At 38.6% G+C, this 16,740-nt stretch overlaps 2 non-coding genes and 1 pseudogene across 2 annotated transcripts; 1 reads left to right on the top strand and 2 right to left on the bottom strand.

Annotated features, from left to right (window-relative positions):
• Window positions 1-150: 150 nt before the first annotated feature.
• Window positions 151-313, bottom strand: LOC135016378 (U1 spliceosomal RNA). Its single transcript, XR_010214511.1, has one exon. It is a non-coding gene; the product is annotated as a U1 spliceosomal RNA (small nuclear RNA).
• Window positions 314-465: 152 nt separating this feature from the next.
• Window positions 466-629, bottom strand: LOC135016219 (U1 spliceosomal RNA). Its single transcript, XR_010214354.1, has one exon. It is a non-coding gene; the product is annotated as a U1 spliceosomal RNA (small nuclear RNA).
• Window positions 630-4,392: 3,763 nt separating this feature from the next.
• On the top strand, window positions 4,393-4,571 carry LOC135016476 (U1 spliceosomal RNA; annotated as a pseudogene).
• Window positions 4,572-16,740: the final 12,169 nt, after the last annotated feature.

Below are 16,740 nucleotides of genomic sequence, written 5' to 3'. Positions count from 1 at the left end.
ACCTGTAGTTCGCATTGTGCGTTGGAAGGCACAAAGTAAGCAGACGGGAGAAGTCAGGATAGTGCGCAAGGGCATAGAAGGGAGCGGCTCAAGAAAACAGAAGTGGAAACAGACAGCAAACTAGGCTGGAGAGAGACCTGAGACAAAGAGATCTGAATTATACGAGAGCCGACCAGGGGAAACACAAATTATGCAGTCAAGTTTCCCACATTTGGGGAAATCGCAGGAGCAGCACACCCAGAGTGCAATGGGTGAGCCTTGCCCTGGGAGAAGCACCTTCATGATCATAGTATCTCACCTGGCAGGTATGTAGGAGTTGGGCTAGAGCTGGGGAGGGTCGCTGCTCGGGTACCCCCCTGTCAAGTGAAGGAGATCAAACTGAGGCAGCACAATGGAACTCTCGAAAGAAGAACAAGGCTAGAGGAAGATCTGAGACAAAGAAATCTGACTTTTACCAGAGCTGACAAGAGGAAAACACAAACACAGTGCCCCACTACCACAAATAATGCAGTTGAGTTTCCCACATTTGGGGAAATCACAGGGGTCAGCATACCCAGAATGCAATGAATGAACCTCACCCTGGGAGAACAATCTTTATGACCATGGTATCTCCTATGCAAAATAAGTATGATTTGAGATAGGGCTGGGGAGGGCCGCTGCTCAGGCACATCTCTGTCAAGTAAAGGAGATTCAACTGAGGCAGCACAAGGGAACTCTCATCTGGGGACAACAACTGCCGGGAGAACACATATTTTCAGATGAACATGGGAGGGCAGAAGGCTGCCTAATACTGAAGCACGCCCAAACAACAAACCAAATGCAACAACTAGTACAAGCATTCCTGGGAGAAGGTCTGCAGAAGACGGATTTACATACGGTGATGTCATCCAAGCAGTGGGCCAAAGTTGGCTGGAACCCTCATCTGCATATGTTGAAGATACAATTTGTGAATTGCATTTAACACTATCTCCCTTTCCTGGGGAGAAGATGGTAGGGCCGATTTGAAAAACCGGCGAGGAGGCACCTCTTCGAATTTCAGCTTGTAACCCTGAGAAACAATTTCTATTGCCTAGGGATCCACCTGCGAATGAACCCAGATGTGGCTGAAAACTCGAAGACGTGCCCTCAACTGGGCGGACTCCTTTAGCGGAGCCCCAGCGTCATGCGGTGGATTTTGTAGAGGCCGGGGAGGACTTCTGTTCCTGGGAACTAGCTGTGTTGTGCAGCTTCTTCCCTCTGCCCTTACCTCTGGCAAGAAAGGACGCACCTCGTACTTTCTTGTTTCTCTGTCATCGAAAGGACTGCATTTGATAATGTGGTGCTTTCTTAGGCTGTGAGGGAATATAAGGCAAAAAATTTGATTTACCAGCTGTAGCTGTGGAGACTAGGTCCGAGAGACCTTTCCCAAACAATTCCTCACCCCTGTAAGGTAAAACCTCCATATGCCTTTTTGAGTCGGCATCACCTGTCCATTGCCGGGTCCATAGGACTCGTCTAGCAGAAATCGACATAGCGTTTATTCTAGAACCCAGTAGACTAATGTCACTTTGAGCATCTCTCATATATAGGACAGCATCTTTTATATGCCCTATGGTCAATAACATAGCATCCTTATCTAGGGTCTCAATCTCTGCTGATAAGGTATCTGTCCATGCTGCCACCGCGCTACAACCCCGGCCGACGCAATTGCCGGTCTGAGTAAGGTACCAGAATGTGTGTAAATGGACTTTAGGGTAACCTCCTGCTTGCGGTCAGCAGGGTCCCTGATGGTAGCCGTATCCTGGGATGGCAGCGCTACCTTTTTGGATAAGCGTGTCAATGCTTTATCCACCCTAGGGGAGGATTCCCACCGTATCCTGTCCATTGGCGGGAAAGGATACGCCATAAGAATCCTTTTGGGAATCTGCAGCTTTTTGTCTGGAGATTCCCAAGCTTTTTCACATAATTCGTTCAACTCATGTGAGGGGGGAAAGGTTATCTCAGGTTTCTTTCCCTTATACATGTGTACCCTCGTGTCAGGGACAGGGGACTCTGTGATGTGCAAAACATCTTTTATTGCAATAATCATATATCGAATACATTTAGCCAATTTTGGCTGTAACTTTGCATCATCGTAGTCGACACTGGAGTCAGAATCTGTGTCGGTATCTGTGTCAACTATTTGGGATAGTGGGCGCTTTTGAGACCCCGAAGGTCCCTGCGACATAGGGACAGGCATGGGTTGACTCCCTGACTGTTCCCTAGCTTCAGCTTTGTCTAATCTCTTGTGTAATAAGTTTACATTAGCACTTAAAACATTCCACATATCCATCCAGTCAGGTGTCGGCGTTGTCGATGGAGACACCACATTAATTTGCTCCTGCTCCTCTCTAGGAGAGAATTCTACCTCAGACATGTCGACACACGTGTACCGACACACCATACACTCAGGGAATCCTCTTATCTGAGGACAGTTCCCCAACAAGGCCCTTTGGAGAGACAGAGAGAGAGAGAGTATGCCAGCACACACCCCAGCGCTATATGACCCAGGAAAAAAACACAATAATTTTATGTTTACCCAGTAGCGCTGTATTTCCATATATATATGCGCCTAATTATGTGCCCCCCTCTTCTTTAAGACCCTCTTTCTACCGTGGTATAAGCAGGGGAGAGTCCGTGGAGCTTCCCCTCAGCGGTGCTGTGGAGAAAATGGCGCTGGTGAGTGCTGAGGGAGAAGCCCCACCCCCTCAGCGACGGGCTTCTGTCCCGCTCAAATATAGTAAAAAAATGGCGGGGGCTCTTATATATATATACAGTGCCTAGCTGCATATATATTTATTTTGCCAAAGAGAGGTCTATATTGCTGCCCAGGGCGTCCCCCCTGCGCCCTTCACCCTTACACTGACTGCCGTGTGTGAGGTGTATTGGAGCAATGGAGCACAGCTTTACTGCTGTGCGTTACCTCAGTGAAGATCATGAAGTCTTCCGCCGCCTCTGAAGTCTTCTTTTCTTCTCATACTCACCCGGCTTCTATCTTCCGGCTCTGCGAGGGGGACGGCGGCGCGGCTCTGGGACGGACGGCGAGGGTGAGACCTGCGTACCGATCCCTCTGGAGCTAATGCTGTACAGTAGCCTAAGAAGCAGAGCCTATCAACTCACAGAAGTAGGTGTGCATCTCTCCCCTCCGCCCCTCGATGCAGGGAGTCTGTTGCCAGCAGGCTCCCTGAAAATAAAAAAATCTAACAAATATACTTTCTGTCAGGAAACTCAGGAGAGCTCCCTGAAAAGCACCCAGTCTCCTCTGGGCACAGTAGTAAACTGAGGTCTGGAGGAGGGGCATAGAGGGAGGAGCCAGTGCACACCCAGATCTAAAGTCTTTCTTAAAGTGCCCATGTCTCCTGCGGAGCCCGTCTATCCTTACGGAGTCCCCAGCATCCTCTAGGACGTAAGAGAAAAATTATGCTGGCAGAAAAATCCAATTGAGTGATTAAACAGCTCCAGAGCTGCTCTGTAAGGCAAGTAAAAGGGTGTGGGCCCTGCAGCACTACCTGTAGTTTGCATTGTGCATTGGAAGCCTAGTTTGCTGTCTGTTTCCACTTCTTTTTTCTTGAGCCCCTCCCGTCTATACCCTTGTGCACTATCCTGACTTCTCCTCCCGTCTGCTTACTTTGTGCCTTCCAATGCACAATGCAAACTACAGGTAGTGCTGCAGGGCCCACACCCTTTTACTTGCCTTATAGAGCAGCTCTTGAGCTGTTACAGTGCCCAGCTGCTGCAAGAAATCAGCGTGAATGCTTCAGGGGCTGGGGCATGGCCAACATGAGCCCCACACCGAAGGAGGGTGGGGGTGTTTAATGCGAACTAGGGGTCTCGCACAATGCGAACTACAGGTAGTGCTGCAGGGCCCACACCCTTTTACTTGCCTTACAGAGCAGCTCTGGAGCTGTTACAGTGCCCAGCTGCTGCAAGAAATCAGCTTGAATCCTTCAGGGGCTGGGGCATAGCCAACATGAGCCCCACACCGACGGAGGGTGGAGGTGTTTAATGCGAACTAGGGGTCATCCAAGTGCCGCAAAAGGCCGCCATGCCCTGCACGCCCCTTTTCTCTTTTCATATGCAGACGAGGGTTGAAGCCAACTTTGACCCACTGCTTGGATGACATCGCCATATGCAAATCCATCTGCTGCAGGCCTTCCCCCAGGAATGCTTGCACTAGTTGTTGCATTTGGTTTGTTGTTTGGGGGTGCTTCAGTATTAGGCAGCCTTCTGCCCTCCCATGTTCATCTGAAAATATGTGTTCTCCCTGCAGTTGTTGTCCCCAGATGAGAGTTCCCTTGTGCTGCCTCAGTTGAATCTCCTTTACTTGACAGAGATGTGCCTGAGCAGCGGCCCTCCCCAGCCCTATCCCAAATCATACTTATTTTGCATAGGAGATACCATGGTCATGAAGACTGTTCTCCCAGGGTGCGGTTCATTCATTGCATTCTGGGTATGCTCACCCCTGTGATTTCCCCAAATGTGGGAAACTCGACTGCATTATTTAATGCGAACTAGGGGTCATCCAAGCACCGCAAAAGGCCGCCATGCCCTGCATACCCCTTTTCTCTTTTCATAAGCAGACGAGGTTTGAAGCCAACTTTGACCCACTGCTTGGATGACATCACTTGCTGCCTTTCCAATGAAGCAAGTTTAATTTAATAATAGGTGAAAAACCATCCCTACAAAGGTGTTAATCAGATACTTGGCTTTGTGGACACTTTTCAGAGCACAAATTTGTTAGCATAAAAATAAAGCCAGAAAATGAAGAGCTGTTTAATCACTCAATTGGATTTTTCTGCCAGCATATTTCTTTTTCTCTGCAACCCACTGCTAAATTGTGCTTCCTAGCTGTTTTTATAAAATCACTGAATCAAATCTAACTCTGATTACATCAGAGAAGGCCAGGTACCCTACACCATAACAGGGGGTTTGAAATTTTGACTTGTCTACTTAAAGATCACCAAAATCTGATAACAAGGTCAATTAAGTCCCTGGGTGGGATTGAACCACCAACCTTTTGGTTAATAGCCTTACACACTAACTGATTGCGCCACAGCGACACTTGGCAAAAGTACATACTGACAAAGGCTAATAAGCATTCATCTAGAACGATTCCTAGAAACATTTTAAAAAGTCAATAATGTGGAGAGTTTTTGTAAGATGTTTCTTCCATCAACCAATGAAGAAACACATTGGTACTTTCCCATGATGAGTGAGTGCTTCAGGATCTTTTGCACTTACATGTGCAGCAGAGTACTGTAATGGAAGCATGCTGGGTCCATAACCCAGAGGTAGGCAGATTGAAACTATCCTCTGCTATATGCATTTTTTTTTGTTAATTAAAGTAATCCAAAACTGGGATTGATATTTTTGCTCTTTTATTTTTACTTAAAGTACAATAACTTTTACCATTTTAATTTGTTTTAATAGTATATTGACAGTATTGTTTTCTTTCAAAAATCCAATTAATTTTCTTTACCCGATTATTAAAATGGTAATTGACAAAAACAAACTACATTGTCACCAGAAGAGCAATACAAAATGTACAAGTGATATATTAAAATCATCTTTCCAGCTTGAATTTCAATGATGCATTGGGGCAACGATTTTGTGAGAAACATCTTCACCCTTAAATAAAGATTTTCTTAATTCCTTACCTGTGTGCTAATTAGATATCACCTTGTTTTCACATTAAACAGACTTCCACATGAGAAAACAGCAAATATGCAGTGGCGTTAATGTTTCCTGGTGTCAACCTGTATTATTTCCGTAGATATTGAAATGAGGATGCATCTTGCTGCCTTTCCAATGAAACAAGTTTAATTTAGTAATAGGTGAAAAACCATCCCTACAAAGATGTTAATCAGATACTTGGCTTTGTGGACACTTTTCAGAGAACAAATTTGTAATCATAAAAATAAAGCCAGAAAATGAAGAGCTGTTTAATCACTCAATTGGATTTTTCTGCCAGCATTTTTCTTTTTCTCTGCAACCCACTGCTAAATTGTGCTTCCTAGCTGTTTTTTTATAAAATCACTTAATCAAATCTAACTCTGATTACATCAGAGAAGGCCAGGTACCCTATACCATAAGAGGGGGTTTGCAATTTTGACTTGTCTACTTAAATATCACCAAAATCTGATCACAAGGTCAATTACGTCCCTGGGTGGGATTGAACCACCAACCTTTTGATAAATAGCTGAACACACTAACCGATTGCGCCACAGAGACACTTTGCAAAAAGCACATACTGACAAAGACTAATAAGCATTCATCTAGAACGTTTCCTAGAAAAACTTTAAAAAGTCAATAATCTGGAGAGTTTTTGTAAGATGTTTCTTCCAGCAACCAATGAAGAAACACATTGGTACTTTCGCATGATGAGTGAGTGCTTCAGGATCTCTTGCACTTACATGTGCAGCAGAGTACTGCAATGGAAGCATGCTGGGCCCATAACCCAGAGGTAGGCAGATTGAAACTATCCTTTGCTATATGATTTTTTTTTTTTTGTTCATTAAAGTAATCCAAAACTGGGATTGATATTTTAGCTTTTATTTTTACTTAAAGTACAATAACTTTTACCATTTTAATTTGTTTTAATAGTATATTGACAGTATTGTTTTCTTTCAAAAATCCACTTAATTTTCTTTACCCTATTATTAAAATGGTAATTGACAAAAACAAACTACATTGTCACCATAAGAGCAATACAAAATGTACAAGTGATATATTAAAATCATCTTTCCAGCTTGAATTTCAATGATGCATTGGGGCAACGATTTTGTGAGAAACATCTTCACCCTTAAATAAAGATTTTCTTAATTCCTTACCTGTGTGCTAATTAGATATCACCTTGTTTTCACATTAAACAGACTTCCACATGAGAAAGCAGCAAGGATGCAGTGGCGTTAATGTTTCCTGGTGTCAACCTGTATTATTTCAGTAGATATTGAAATGAGGATGCATCTTGCTGCCTTTCCAATGAAGCAAGTTTAATTTAGTAATAGGTGAAAAACCATCCCTACAAATATGTTAATCAGATACTTGGCTTTGTGGACACTTTTCAGAGAACAAATTAGTTAGCATAAAAATAAAGCCAGAAAATGAAGAGCTGTTTAATCACTCAATTGGATTTTTCTGCCAGCATATTTCTTTTTCTCTGCAACCCACTGCCAAATTGAGCTTCCTAGCTGTTTTTATAAAATCACTGAATCAAATCTAACTCTGATTACATCAGAGAAGGCCAGGTACCCTACACCATAACAGGGGGTTTGAAATTTTGACTTGTCTACTTAAAGATCACCAAAATCTGATAACAAGGTCAATTAAGTCCCTGGGTGGGATTGAACAACCAACCTTTTGGTTAATAGCCTTACACACTAACTGATTGCGCCACAGCTACACTTTGCAAAAGTACATACTGACAAAGGCTAATAAGCATTCATCTAGAACGATTCCTAGAAACATTTTAAAAAGTCAATAATGTGGAGAGTTTTTGTAAGATGTTTCTTCCATCAACCAATGAAGAAACACATTGGTACTTTCCCATGATAAGTGAGTGCTTCAGGACCTCTTGCACTTACATGTGCAGCAGAGTACTGTAATGGAAGCATGCTGGGTCCATAACCCAGAGGTAGGCAGATTGAAACTATCCTCTGCTATATGCATTTTTTTTGTTAATTAAAGTAATCCAAAACTGGGATTGATATTTTTGCTCTTTTATTTTTACTTAAAGTACAATAACTTTTACCATTTTAATTTGTTTTAATAGTATATTGACAGTATTGTTTTCTTTCAAAAATCCACTTAATTTTCTTTACCCGATTATTAAAATGGTAATTGACAAAAACAAACTACATTGTCACCAGAAGAGCAATACAAAATGTACAAGTGATATATTAAAATCATCTTTCCAGCTTGAATTTCAATGATGCGTTGGGGCAACGATTTTGTGAGAAACATCTTCACCCTTAAATAAAGATTTTCTTAATTCCTTACCTGTGTGCTAATTAGATATCACCTTGTTTTCACATTAAACAGACTTCCACATGCGAAAGCAGCAAGGATGCAGTGGCGTTAATGTTTCCTGGAGTCAACCTGTATTATTTCAGTAGACATTGAAATGAAGATGCATCTTGCTGCCTTTCCAATGAAGCAAGTTTAATTTAGTAATAGGTGAAAAACCATCCCTACAAAGGTGTTAATCAGAGACTTGGCTTTGTGGACACTTTTCAGAGAACAAATTTGTTAGTATAAAAATAAAGCCAGAAAATGAAGAGCTGTTTAATCACTCAATTGGATTTTTCTGCCAGCATATTTCTTTTTCTCTGCAACCCACTGCTAAATTGTTCTTCCTAGCTGTTTTTATAAAATCACTGAATCAAATCTAACTCTGATTATATTAGAGAAGGCCAGGTACCCTACACCATAACAGGGGGTTTGAAATTTTGACTTGTCTACTTAAAGATCACCAAAATCTGATAACAAGGTCAATTAAGTCCCTTGGTGGGATTGAACCACCAACCTTTTGGTTAATAGCCTTACACACTAACTGATTGCGCCACAGCGACACTTTTCAAAAGAACATACTGACAAAGGCTAATAAGCATTCATCTAGAACGATTCCTAGAAACATTTTAAAAAGTCAATAATGTGGAGAGTTTTTGTAAGATGTTTCTTCCATCAACCAATGAAGAAACACATTGGTACTTTCCCATGATGAGTGAGTGCTTCAGGATCTCTTGCACTTACATGTGCAGCAGAGTACTGTAATGGAAGCATGCTGGGTCCATAACCCAGAGGTAGGCAGATTGAAACTATCCTCTGCTATATGCATTTTTTTTGTTAATTAAAGTAATCCAAAACTGGGATTGATATTTTTGCTCTTTTATTTTTACTTAAAGTACAATAACTTTTACCATTTTAATTTGTTTTAATAGTATATTGACAGTATTGTTTTCTTTCAAAAATCCTATTAATTTTCTTTACCCGATTATTAAAATGGTAATTGACAAAAACAAACTACATTGTCACCAGAAGAGCAATACAAAATGTACAAGTGATATATTAAAATCATCTTTCCAGCTTGAATTTCAATGATGCATTGGGGCAACGATTTTGTGAGAAACATCTTCACCCTTAAATAAAGATGTTCTTAATTCCTTACCTGTGTGCTAATTAGATATCACCTTGTTTTCACATTAAACAGACTTCCACATGAGAAAACAGCAAAGATGCAGTGGCGTTAATGTTTCATGGTGTCAACCTGTATTATTTCCGTAGATATTGAAATGAGGATGCATCTTGCTGCCTTTCCAATGAAGCAAGTTTAATTTAGTAATAGGTGAAAAACCATCCCTACAAAGATGTTAATCAGATACTTGGCTTTGTGGACACTTTTCAGAGAACAAATTTGTTATCATAAAAATAAAGCCAGAAAATGAAGAGCTGTTTAATCACTCAATTGGATTTTTCTGCCAGCATTTTTCTTTTTCTCTGCAACCCACTGCTAAATTGTGCTTCCTAGCTGTTTTTTTATAAAATCACTTAATCAAATCTAACTCTGATTACATCAGAGAAGGCCAGGTACCCTACACCATAAGAGGGGGTTTGCAATTTTGACTTGTCTACTTAAATATTACCAAAATCTGATCACAAGGTCAATTACGTCCCTGGATGGGATTGAACCACCAACCTTTTGATTAATAGCTGAACACACTAACCGATTGCGCCACAGAGACACGTTTCAAAAGAACATACTGACAAAGGCTAATAAGCATTCATCTAGAACGTTTCCTAGAAAAACTTTAAAAAGTCAATAATCTGGAGAGTTTTTGTAAGATGTTTCTTCCAGCAACCAATGAAGAAACACATTGGTACTTTCGCATGATGAGTGAGTGCTTCAGGATCTCTTGCACTTACATGTGCAGCAGAGTACTGCAATGGAAGCATGCTGGGCCCATAACCCAGAGGTAGGCAGATTGAAACTATCCTTTGCTATATGCATTTTTTTTTTGTTCATTAAAGTAATCCAAAACTGGGATTGATATTTTAGCTTTTATTTTTACTTAAAGTACAATAACTTTTACCATTTTAATTTGTTTTAATAGTATATTGACAGTATTGTTTTCTTTCAAAAATCCAATTAATTTTCTTTACCCGATTATTAAAATGGTAATTGACAAAAACAAACTACATTGTCACCAGAAGAGCAATGCAAAATGTACAAGGGATATATTAAAATCATCTTTCCAGCTTGAATTTCAATGATGCATTGGGGCAACGATTTTGTGAGAAACATCTTCACCCTTAAATAAAGATTTTCTTAATTCCTTACCTGTGTGCTAATTAGATATCACCTTGTTTTCACATTAAACAGACTTCCACATGAGAAAGCAGCAAGGATGCAGTGGCGTTAATGTTTCCTGGTGTCAACCTGTATTATTTCAGTAGATATTGAAATGAGGATGCATCTTGCTGCCTTTCCAATGAAGCAAGTTTAATTTAGTAATAGGTGAAAAACCATCCCTACAAATATGTTAATCAGATACTTGGCTTTGTGGACACTTTTCAGAGAACAAATTCGTTAGCATAAAAATAAAGCCAGAAAATGAAGAGCTGTTTAATCACTCAATTGGATTTTTCTGCCAGCATATTTCTTTTTCTCTGCAACCCACTGCTAAATTGTGCTTCCTAGCTGTTTTTTTTATAAAATCACTTATTCAAATCTAACTCTGATTACATCAGAGTAGGCCAGGTACCCTACACCATAAGAAGGGGGTTTGAAATTTTGACTTGTCTACTTAAAGATCACCAAAATCTGATAACAAGGTCAATTACATCCCTGTGTGGGATTGAACCACCAACCCTTTGATTAATAACCAAACACACTAACAGATTGCGCCACAGAGACACTTTACAAACGTACATACTGACAAAGGCTAATAAGCATTCATCTAGAACGTTTCCTAGAAAAACTTTAAAAAGTCAATAATCTGGAGAGTTTTTGTAAGATGTTTCTTCCATCAACCAACGAAGAAACACATTGGTACTTTCCCATGATGAGTGAGTGCTTCAGGAGCTCTTGCACTTACATGTGCAGCAGAGTACTGCAATGGAAAAATGCTGGGCCCATAACCCAGAGGTAGGCAGATTGAAACTATCCTCTGCTATATGCATTTTTTTTTGTTAATTAAAGTAATCCAAAACTGGGATTGATATTTTTGCTCTTTTATTTTTACTTAAAGTACACTAACTTTTACCATTTTAATTTGTTTTAATAGTATATTGACAGTATTGTTTTCTTTCAAAAATCCACTTAATTTTCTTTACCCTATTATTAAAATGGTAATTGACAAAAACAAACTACATTGTCACCAGAAGAGCAATACAAAATGTACAAGTGATATATTAAAATCATCTTTCCAGCTTGAATTTCAATGATGCATTGGGGCAACGATTTTGTGAGAAACACCTTCATCCTTAAATAAAGATTTTCTTAATTCCTTACCTGTGTGCTAATTAGATATCACCTTGTTTTCACATTAAACAGACTTTCACATGCGAAAACAGCAAATATGCAGTGGCGTTAATGTTTCCTGGTGTCAACCTGTATTATTTCCGTAGATATTGAAATGAGGATGCATCTTGCTGCCTTTCCAATGAAGCAAGTTTAATTTAGTAATAGGTGAAAAACCATCCCTACAAAGATGTTAATCAGATACTTGGCTTTGTGGACACTTTTCAGAGAACACATTTGTAATCATAAAAATAAAGCCAGAAAATGAAGAGCTGTTTAATCACTCAATTGGATTTTTCTGCCAGCATTTTTCTTTTTCTCTGCAACCCACTGCTAAATTGTGCTTCCTAGCTGTTTTTTTATAAAATCACTTAATCAAATCTAACTCTGATTACATCAGAGAAGGCCAGGTACCCTATACCATAAGAGGGGGTTTGCAATTTTGACTTGTCTACTTAAATATCACCAAAATCTGATCACAAGGTCAATTACGTCCCTGGGTGGGATTGAACCACCAACCTTTTGATAAATAGCTGAACACACTAACCGATTGCGCCACAGAGACACTTTGCAAAAAGCACATACTGACAAAGACTAATAAGCATTCATCTAGAACGTTTCCTAGAAAAACTTTAAAAAGTCAATAATCTGGAGAGTTTTTGTAAGATGTTTCTTCCAGCAACCAATGAAGAAACACATTGGTACTTTCGCATGATGAGTGAGTGCTTCAGGATCTCTTGCACTTACATGTGCAGCAGAGTACTGCAATGGAAGCATGCTGGGCCCATAACCCTGAGGTAGGCAGATTGAAACTATCCTTTGCTATATGAATTTTTTTTTTGTTCATTAAAGTAATCCAAAACTGGGATTGATATTTTAGCTTTTATTTTTACTTAAAGTACAATAACTTTTACCATTTTAATTTGTTTTAATAGTATATTGACAGTATTGTTTTCTTTCAAAAATCCACTTAATTTTCTTTACCCTATTATTAAAATGGTAATTGACAAAAACAAACTACATTGTCACCATAAGAGCAATACAAAATGTACAAGTGATATATTAAAATCATCTTTCCAGCTTGAATTTCAATGATGCATTGGGGCAACGATTTTGTGAGAAACATCTTCACCCTTAAATAAAGATTTTCTTAATTCCTTACCTGTGTGCTAATTAGATATCACCTTGTTTTCACATTAAACAGACTTCCACATGAGAAAGCAGCAAGGATGCAGTGGCGTTAATGTTTCCTGGTGTCAACCTGTATTATTTCAGTAGATATTGAAATGAGGATGCATCTTGCTGCCTTTCCAATGAAGCAAGTTTAATTTAGTAATAGGTGAAAAACCATCCCTACAAATATGTTAATCAGATACTTGGCTTTGTGGACACTTTTCAGAGAACAAATTAGTTAGCATAAAAATAAAGCCAGAAAATGAAGAGCTGTTTAATCACTCAATTGGATTTTTCTGCCAGCATATTTCTTTTTCTCTGCAACCCACTGCCAAATTGTGCTTCCTAGCTGTGTTTATAAAATCACTGAATCAAATCTAACTCTGATTACATCAGAGAAGGCCAGGTACCCTACACCATAACAGGGGGTTTGAAATTTTGACTTGTCTACTTAAAGATCACCAAAATCTGATAACAAGGTCAATTAAGTCCCTGGGTGGGATTGAATAACCAACCTTTTGGTTAATAGCCTTACACACTAACTGATTGCGCCACAGCTACACTTTGCAAAAGTACATACTGACAAAGGCTAATAAGCATTCATCTAGAACGATTCCTAGAAACATTTTAAAAAGTCAATAATGTGGAGAATTTTTGTAAGATGTTTCTTCCATCAACCAATGAAGAAACACATTGGTACTTTCCCATGATAAGTGAGTGCTTCAGGACCTCTTGCACTTACATGTGCAGCAGAGTACTGTAATGGAAGCATGCTGGGTCCATAACCCAGAGGTAGGCAGATTGAAACTATCCTCTGCTATATGCATTTTTTTTTGTTAATTAAAGTAATCCAAAACTGGGATTGATATTTTTGCTCTTTTATTTTTACTTAAAGTACAATAACTTTTACCATTTTAATTTGTTTTAATAGTATATTGACAGTATTGTTTTCTTTCAAAAATCCACTTAATTTTCTTTACCCGATTATTAAAATGGTAATTGACAAAAACAAACTACATTGTCACCAGAAGAGCAATACAAAATGTACAAGTGATATATTAAAATCATCTTTCCAGCTTGAATTTCAATGATGCATTGGGGCAACGATTTTGTGAGAAACATCTTCACCCTTAAATAAAGATTTTCTTAATTCCTTACCTGTGTGCTAATTAGATATCACCTTGTTTTCATATTAAACAGACTTCCACATGCGAAAGCAGCAAGGATGCAGTGGCGTTAATGTTTCCTGGTGTCAACCTGTATTATTTCAGTAGACATTGAAATGAAGATGCATCTTGCTGCCTTTCCAATGAAGCAAGTTTAATTTAGTAATAGGTGAAAAACCATCCCTACAAAGGTGTTAATCAGAGACTTGGCTTTGTGGACACTTTTCAGAGAACAAATTTGTTAGTATAAAAATAAAGCCAGAAAATGAAGAGCTGTTTAATCACTCAATTGGATTTTTCTGCCAGCATATTTCTTTTTCTCTGCAACCCACTGCTAAATTGTTCTTCCTAGCTGTTTTTATAAAATCACTGAATCAAATCTAACTCTGATTACATTAGAGAAGGCCAGGTACCCTACACCATAATAGGGGGTTTGAAATTTTGACTTGTCTACTTAAAGATCACCAAAATCTGATAACAAGGTCAATTAAGTCCCTTGGTGGGATTGAATCACCAACCTTTTGGTTAATAGCCTTACACACTAACTGATTGCGCCACAGCGACACTTTGCAAAAGAACATACTGACAAAGGCTAATAAGCATTCATCTAGAACGATTCCTAGAAACATTTTAAAAAGTCAATAATGTGGAGAGTTTTTGTAAGATGTTTCTTCCATCAACCAATGAAGAAACACATTGGTACTTTCCCATGATGAGTGAGTGCTTCAGGATCTCTTGCACTTACATGTGCAGCAGAGTACTGTAATGGAAGCATGCTGGGTCCATAACCCAGAGGTAGGCAGATTGAAACTATCCTCTGCTATATGCATTTTTTTTGTTAATTAAAGTAATCCAAAACTGGGATTGATATTTTTGCTCTTTTATTTTTACTTAAAGTACAATAACTTTTACCATTTTAATTTGTTTTAATAGTATATTGACAGTATTGTTTTCTTTCAAAAATCCTATTAATTTTCTTTACCCGATTATTAAAATGGTAATTGACAAAAACAAACTACATTGTCACCAGAAGAGCAATACAAAATGTACAAGTGATATATTAAAATCATCTTTCCAGCTTGAATTTCAATGATGCATTGGGGCAACGATTTTGTGAGAAACATCTTCACCCTTAAATAAAGATGTTCTTAATTCCTTACCTGTGTGCTAATTAGATATCACCTTGTTTTCACATTAAACAGACTTCCACATGAGAAAACAGCAAAGATGCAGTGGCGTTAATGTTTCCTGGTGTCAACCTGTATTATTTCCGTAGATATTGAAATGAGGATGCATCTTGCTGCCTTTCCAATGAAGCAAGTTTAATTTAGTAATAGGTGAAAAACCATCCCTACAAAGATGTTAATCAGATACTTGGCTTTGTGGACACTTTTCAGAGAACAAATTTGTTATCATAAAAATAAAGCCAGAAAATGAAGAGCTGTTTAATCACTCAATTGGATTTTTCTGCCAGCATTTTTCTTTTTCTCTGCAACCCACTGCTAAATTGTGCTTCCTAGCTGTTTTTTTATAAAATCACTTAATGAAATCTAACTCTGATTACATCAGAGAAGGCCAGGTACCCTACACCATAAGAGGGGGTTTGCAATTTTGACTTGTCTACTTAAATATTACCAAAATCTGATCACAAGGTCAATTACGTCCCTGGATGGGATTGAACCACCAACCTTTTGATTAATAGCTGAACACACTAACCGATTGCGCCACAGAGACACTTTGCGAAAAGTACATACTGACAAAGACTAATAAGCATTCATCTAGAACGTTTCCTAGAAAAACTTTAAAAAGTCAATAATCTGGAGAGTTTTTGTAAGATGTTTCTTCCAGCAACCAATGAAGAAACACATTGGTACTTTCGCATGATGAGTGAGTGCTTCAGGATCTCTTGCACTTACATGTGCAGCAGAGTACTGCAATGGAAGCATGCTGGGCCCATAACTCAGAGGTAGGCAGATTGAAACTATCCTTTGCTATATGCATTTTTTTTTTGTTCATTAAAGTAATCCAAAACTGGGATTGATATTTTAGCTTTTATTTTTACTTAAAGTACAATAACTTTTACCATTTTAATTTGTTTTAATAGTATATTGACAGTATTGTTTTCTTTCAAAAATCCAATTAATTTTCTTTACCCGATTATTAAAATGGTAATTGACAAAAACAAACTACATTGTCACCAGAAGAGCAATACAAAATGTACAAGTGATATATTAAAATCATCTTTCCAGCTTGAATTTCAATGATGCATTGGGGCAACGATTTTGTGAGAAACATCTTCACCCTTAAATAAAGATTTTCTTAATTCCTTACCTGTGTGCTAATTAGATATCACCTTGTTTTCACATTAAACAGACTTCCACATGAGAAAGCAGCAATGATGCAGTGGCGTTAATGTTTCCTGGTGTCAACCTGTATTATTTCAGTAGATATTGAAATGAGGATGCATCTTGCTGCCTTTCCAATGAAGCAAGTTTAATTTAGTAATAGGTGAAAAACCATCCCTACAAATATGTTAATCAGATACTTGGCTTTGTGGACACTTTTCAGAGAACAAATTCGTTAGCATAAAAATAAAGCCAGAAAATGAAGAGCTGTTTAATCACTCAATTGGATTTTTCTGCCAGCATATTTCTTTTTCTCTGCAACCCACTGCTAAATTGTGCCTCCTAGCTGTTTTTTTTATAAAATCACTTATTCAAATCTAACTCTGATTACATCAGAGTAGGCCAGGTACCCTACACCATAAGAAGAGGGTTTGAAATTTTGACTTGTCTACTTAAAGATCACCAAAATCTGATAACAAGGTCAATTACATCCCTGGGTGGGATTGAACCACCAACCCTT

The sequence above is a fragment of the Pseudophryne corroboree genome, unplaced genomic scaffold (assembly GCF_028390025.1).
Source record: "Pseudophryne corroboree isolate aPseCor3 unplaced genomic scaffold, aPseCor3.hap2 scaffold_299, whole genome shotgun sequence".
Taxonomy (NCBI): domain Eukaryota; kingdom Metazoa; phylum Chordata; class Amphibia; order Anura; family Myobatrachidae; genus Pseudophryne; species Pseudophryne corroboree.
This window is presented reverse-complemented; position numbering and strand designations above follow the sequence as displayed.